The sequence below is a fragment of the Ascaphus truei genome, chromosome 8 (assembly GCF_040206685.1).
Source record: "Ascaphus truei isolate aAscTru1 chromosome 8, aAscTru1.hap1, whole genome shotgun sequence".
NCBI lineage: Eukaryota > Metazoa > Chordata > Amphibia > Anura > Ascaphidae > Ascaphus > Ascaphus truei.
The window spans coordinates 42,463,359-42,470,374 of record NC_134490.1 but is presented as its reverse complement, the minus strand read 5'-3'; the positions used below and the strand labels follow the sequence as shown (position 1 = coordinate 42,470,374).

At 43.1% G+C, this 7,016-nt stretch overlaps 1 protein-coding gene across 1 annotated transcript in view; it reads left to right on the top strand.

The window, feature by feature from the left end:
- LOC142501600 (intelectin-1-like) overlaps window positions 1-7,016 on the top strand; it is a 55,448-nt gene that overhangs the window by 4,417 nt on the left and 44,015 nt on the right. The gene's annotated exons all lie outside the window — the stretch shown is intronic.

Here is a 7,016-nt window from a genome sequence, read left to right as displayed (position 1 = left end):
AGCCATAGGGAAGATGCCAGGTATATATTGCAATGCAATGCAAATACAGTATATTTCAATGCAATATACTGTATACCTGGCATCTGCCTTTCCAATAAAATGTAAATAATTAACCCATTGGAAGCCATAGTATGTATGTATATCTTTATTTATATAGCGCCAACAATGTACTCTGCTTCTCAAAGTGTAGGGTATTATGTCTGCCTTCATGGTCAGTATGGTAGCCAAGGGGTTAATAAAAAATACCTAACTACCCTACTACCCATTGTATGTCATTGCGGTACAACCTCTCCCTTAATTCCCCAGGATGACCTAGTATCCCTCTCTGGGGCACCTACCCATATCCCACCCCTCCACCCCCCCCAACAACCTTAGCTGCCCCTTATTGTACTGGCATTAGCCCTACTAACCAAATGTGTGTAATAGGGCTAATGGCCAATGTAAATAAAACATACTATAACACCCAAGCTAAAAAAATTCAATACAATAACAGTATGTATGTATGTGTGTATGTATGTATGTATGTATGTATGTATGTATATACACACAACAGTGAAATGGTTTAAATTAACCAATTGTCAGTGGGCATATTCAGGCTCTCTCAAGGAGAACTAAACAAGCAATGCTATAGAAGGCACTCCTATGGATATAATAATTCTGGTGGGGAAGAGTTTCCACGCAGGAATGATAGACCGCATCTAAATAAGGGATCTCATTACCAAAATAGATCAACAGGGGTTTATCACCAGGGTTCGATAGTAACGAATAATAGAACTAATATGGAGAATCAAAAAGGAAGTATCAGAATTTCAGGGTTTTTTTTTTTTTTTAGAGAAGCCTAGATCTTCACGTTCATGGGAAACAAGGAACCGTTTTACTCCTCTGATAGAAACAAAATCACCTGCAGAGTCAAGAAAGAGAAGAAATATAGAGGAAAACAAGGGAGGAGACAAACCATAGCCAAAAAGACTGATAACGTAGCCAATAACATCTATCATTTGAGTAAAATAAATTGTCATCCTCGCAAACTAATCATGAAGGGTCTCACTTTTGGACACACGCATAGGTCCCAAAAACTTCTAATTGTTTATCGACGCTAACACATTTCTGTGTGTAGCCCCCTTTCCCCCATGCCTAGGGTGACTATGTGTAGTGCGCTGTTACCTGTAGGTCACCTGATCCTCCGCTGCAGGGAGCCTGGGGTGTACCTGGTTCGTTTAGTGACAGCGCCTCAACCTGTGAGGGATCCTAACAATGCTGGATAACCCCGTCACAGGACCCAATACAAGAAATGCACATACTTGTATAGATAGGAGGTAGGAGAGAAGAGGAGCACAGCTCACAGCGTTCACGAACGCAGAGAAATAATTGTTGCCAAAACTGACCATTAAAGGCTAATTTATATTTTTTTCCCTGTTTGGAGTTGCCCTTATTTCTCTGTGTTCGTGAACGCTGTGAGCTGTGCTCCTCTTCTCTCCTACCTCCTTGGATTCCCCTTCTGAGGGCTGCACGCCGACGAATCTTCTTACCTGGAACTACATCAGGAAGGTAAAGGGCACAGCCCATTATTTCCTACCTTCCTTTGCTGGACTGTTTTGTATTGTACCCCAGTGGTGAATTGATGATTATTGGAGACGAAGTTTTGGGGTAGCCGTGTGGGCACCACCAGGTCCCTGTTTTCACCCTGGGAGGTTTATTCTCACCAATATATACTGTTCCTGGATTTTGGATTCATATAAATGGAAGTTATATCATTTGAGCTTATTGTGGCGATGCACCAATATACTACACAATCTATGTACTTGTATAGATAACAGGTTTTACTTACCACATATGAGTACACCACAACATGTATAACTTAGGCCTTGCACGGCTGTAACCCCACAGTGCCCCCAACCACCTTGTCCACACCCTGGTGGGGTTTACTCCAAAGTACTGAGGTGCCCTGAGCACATAACCACCCGGTGTCCACAGGAGCCAACCCACCCAATGTGTGTGACATCGGTGTCCACAGTAAGTGTTATAGTTGGTGCACTTGTAGATGGTGTGATACCTGCTGGGTACTCCAACACCCGGTAGCGCTGACTGAAGACAGGAGTCCGTCCAGTCACACGCCGTCGGCGATGGCGTCCGCCTCCACATGGGGTGGTATCAATCTGGAGGGTCCCACCTTAAGTCTCTATATGCGGTGGTGGTCTGTTCCCAATTCAGACCACAGGCCGCAACTGTTGAGCGGCATCCTGCTGTGTCCCTGACACTAAGGATACTAATTGGGCAGTGTCCCTGTCCAAGGGGCCTGTGCCTGTAGCAGCCACAATCTTACAGGGGAGTCGAGGCCTAGCTGGAGCCTATAAGGGGGTGTCTGGCCTAATGCAGGGGCCAGAGACACCCTGCACACTCACCCTTCCGTGTCCAAGCTCCAGAGCGCACCAAATGTATTCAGTTCATGGCAGGAGAATCTGGCTGTACGATTGGCTAAGCCACCTGACTAGCAACGTCTGGGGCTGCTGGGAATTGCAGTTCCCCTGCGGAGCCTATCTCTAATGGCCACCGCACGCATATGCTACTGCGCATGCGCGAGGTGTACTAAGATGGCCACCGGACCTGGGAATGCTCTGCGCATGCACAATACATCCCTGCTAATGGGCACACCTATTCAAGATGACGGAGCTCCGGCGACCGGATCGCCAGCCCGCCCGTCACTGCGCACCCTGCCCCTCCCTGGCACGCCATGGATTTTCCCCCGCTATAGCAGAGGCAAGCGGGCAACAAAGGGGGGCCGAGGGGGAGCCCAAAGGGAGACCTGGCCACATGTGCAAATTGATGATACAGAGATTTTTTGTTTAATAGAGAGGCTGAAACGAAATTAATATCTAATGCACATGCATTGCTTTCTTTAAATGATAATATTGAAAATGTTATGCATACCAAATTAAAACCAAGACGAACCTTCTTTCCAAATTATTATATATTATTATATTATATATATATTATTATATTATTATTGCATCATAAGTGTACATCAAAAGTGTCTACAAGAGTTAATTTTGGAGTTGAAATTGGAGGTGAATATTGGAGGAAGATCTGGACTCTGCATTACAACTTTGCCACTGTGAGACATTAACGTTTAACATCTGTGATTTATTTGTACACTTTTATCCTCCAGTACCTTGGAACTCTCTCCTCCAGCATCTCACTATGCCCTCCCTATTTCTTTTTCTGTTTACTGTTTCCTCACTCCTTTGTGAGCATTTCTGCTCTCTACAACATCCCCACTCCCCACTGCACCATTATTTATACACCTCTCTCCCAACAACTTCTTACCCCACAATGAAAAACACCCACAAATCCTCTATTCACACCCTCTATCTACTCCTTCCTGCTGCCGGGGATCTCCCCTAAACCTGAAGCCAGACATGCACACCTGTTCTCACTCATGCCTCCCTGCCACTTCTTCCCCTGTAAATGGTGTTAACCTTTTCATTTAACACTGACCTTCCTTAAATTTTACCCCACAAATCAAGCATCCCAATAGCCTGCACTCATGGCTATTGTCCCACACTCAGTCACTCCTACCACCCATTGTGACCAAGCACTGCCATCTACAGCACTTACTCCCTCACCTGCTGTCTCTGTAAGTTTCCCATTAAACCTCTTAGATTGTAAGCTCTTCGGGACAGGGATTTCCTTTCCTATTGTCTGATTTTGCTGCACTTATTGTATAATTATAATTCCCTGTACTGTATTCTTTGTGAAGCGCTGAGTACACTTTTGGCGCTATATATGCAATGTCTTGTATATAATGTATACCCTGTTCATTTATGTAGCTGTATTTGTAACCATGTATTATTTGTCTTAACTCTGTGCCCAGGACATACTTGAAAACGAGAGGTAACTCTCAATGTATTACTTCCTGGTAAAATATTTAATAAATAAAGACATACAATACAAAGGTCACTACAAAGAAGTATTTTATCAAATGATTAATAGAAATTTTGAAGAACTAACAAAGGATCGCTCAAAATGTAAGAATAATTTAACCAAAGCAGAGAGAGATGCTCTGACAGAATTGGAGGATTCTGATATAGTGATCAAACAAGCAGACAAAGGGGAGGGGTAGCTATTATGGACAGAGTATACTATATTAACGAAGCAGAGAGCATTCTAAATGATTTAAAGCTACATCTGTAAAACTAAAGAAGTATGAAGCGCATCTTACTTAGAATAATATCAGTAAATAAAATGTGAAACTAAATCTAATTGTGTGAAAACCATTAGAAAGTAATAAAACCCCTATTTCTTGAGGTGCTGCTCCATAGAGACGTTCCACAAGGTCAAACAAGACAAAGTATTGGGAAAAAAGAAGCACAACTCCCAATGGACAAAGAAAAAACATAACACAATAGTGCATTAAACAGGCGGAAACTTTTGGATTCTCGATTGTCTGGGTCCTATTAACACAGTGAGAGGGTGGATTATGGATGTCACAGACTACAGAGAAAGACAGGATTAAATTCCTAAAAATAAGCATATGAGGTGTTAATTTTACACTTCATGTTGTGGTCAGTCTCTGCATTCTGTTGCATTTATGCCCTTTCTATACTATACTTTATTGGTTATTACAATATATGCTCATTTGGATTTTCTGCATGAATGAATATATATAAATATATGTTATGATTAAGTTATAACTACAATAAACATTTTCTTTTAAACAATATCAAAGATCCTGTGTGGATTTGGGTAATCTTCTTTTTCACACAGGATTATTTATTTAGATTTTTTAAGTTTTATATAATCAATGTGTTTGTTTTAGTTTGCTAGATTGTATCTATTTTTCAAATCCTTGACAAGTTATTTGTGGTCTAATGCAGGGGTGCGCAAACTGGGGGGCATGCCCACCAGGGGGGGCACAGGATTTTCTGGGGGGGGGAGGGGGTGCAGGCGGTTGCAGAGGCCCTGCACTCTACCTCAAGGCATTTAAATGAAATGCCGGGGGATCGCGTGAGGTCTTGACAACTGAATTTACAGAGGTTCAGCCGGCTTCAGATGACGCTTTGACGTGTCAAATGACGCCATGGGGTCATGTGACGTCAGATGACCCATTGACCCCTCATTCACGCCCATTGCCATGGCGACGTGTTATGTGATGTCACATGACCCCCACTGATGCCGACAAATGGGTAAGGAGGGAGGGAGCACCAGGGGGTGCATGCAGGGGGGCGTAGCATCAGAAGTTTGTGCACCCCTGGTCTAAAGTATAAATTTAAATTTCTATCTTCGTACAGAGCATGCCTATTTTCCCCTTCTTATATAGATGTGTATTATCTTTATGACTATATAATATGTATGTATGGTCAATAAATTATATAAAATGGGACAGTTCATTTTAAATTAATAATGTCCTGATTCAAATCATTAATATAATATCTATAAGAAAATGTCTACATTATAACATCAATGTAATTAATATTAGAGCTAAAAGGCACGCAAGATACTTATTGGTATTGTACATTATATGTTTTTTCTAATCTGTTTCTGAGTGATTTCTGAGAGTTCAATCCGCAGGTTTTCACCCTCATTTACCTGGTTCATTTCGATCAGTGTGAGTGGGGGCGGAGAGTTCTACTTGATCCCACTCAGAGACTGCTATTTATGGAGTCACTTTTACACCATAGATCTCTCTTTGAAAAAGTGCCACAGGTGGGAAACGCCTCAGAGGATCTAGCTTGATCTTTGTTGTTGGCCTCCAGCCTAATTTTCTCCGCGCTGTCCTCAGCCTTTTTTCACCCTTTTCAATAAAGATTAGATCAAAACTGGTTAAGAAAACAGTATTAAAAAATTGGTATTTAGGTATGTGTAACAAGGTAGAATGGCCACAAGATGGTGGCAGAGATTCAAACCACAGTACTAGAGCAAATATTAAATAGCAATTAATAAAAAAAAGTCAATTTACATACATAATATAAACAAACTTGGTATAAGAGATCGTTATGCAACTCAAAATGAGGAAAAATACTGACCCCGACAACATCTCGGCCTCCAATGAGGGAGGGTTATCTACTCCCTGCCCCTTCACCTCTGGGGGGAACACCTTTCTGACTAGTCTGGGGTGCCTCTAACTCTTGGGCGGTACCAACTCTTACAACCTGGGGGTACCTTCTTTTATTTCTATCTTGCGCTGCTTTTTGGATTTTCGGCGGTGGAACCTGGAAGGAAAAGGGAACAATTCCCCCAGCGTAATCTCTGTATCTTTCATCGCCTGGGGCCTAATGGACAAAACAGGATTTGTGAATAATTTGTCAAAGAATTTTTAATCCCAACCTAAGATCACTGGGTATGGGAGTTCCTTGGCGACTCCCACCAACAAAACCTCTGAGCGTACTCATGGACATCCCCATGTATACATTCAATGCGTACCTGGGCCGACCCTTTAAATTACTCTAAGGCCACCAGTTCCTGCTGTACCAGTCTCTGACTACAGCCAGAATCCACCAACCCATCCACCTTAATTCCTTCTACTTCCAAAGATATGAGGAATTTAGTTCTGGCAGGGTCTATCGCCTCCCCCAGGGTCAAACAGGCATGAGCCTAGTTACAGTCCATGAGGGGACAATGTCGGGACATGTGACCCAGTTTACAACAGGAAAAACATACTATGGGATCTGTGTCTGACAGCGAATCCTTTCTGGCTTCCGGAGTCTCTTGTGGGACCCTTTAGGACTCCCCCCCATCCTCCCCCCCCCGGTAGGGCCTAGATGGTGCATACTATGTCCCATATTGAATGCAGCCGGAGCCCTCCATTTGGCTCCTGAGCCTCTGCCTGGTGGAGGAAAATTGCCTTTTCCAAATGTACTGGGTTTCTTTAATGGCCACCCTCTTTCCCCCCTTGGACTGTAGGCACAGGACTGTTCTGCAGCCAAAAAGTTCTCCATTAGTTTGGAGGCTTCAAGGAGGGTCTTGGCTGAATGGCGACAAACCCACTCTCTTCCGCTTAGGGGCAAAACCTGCAAAAA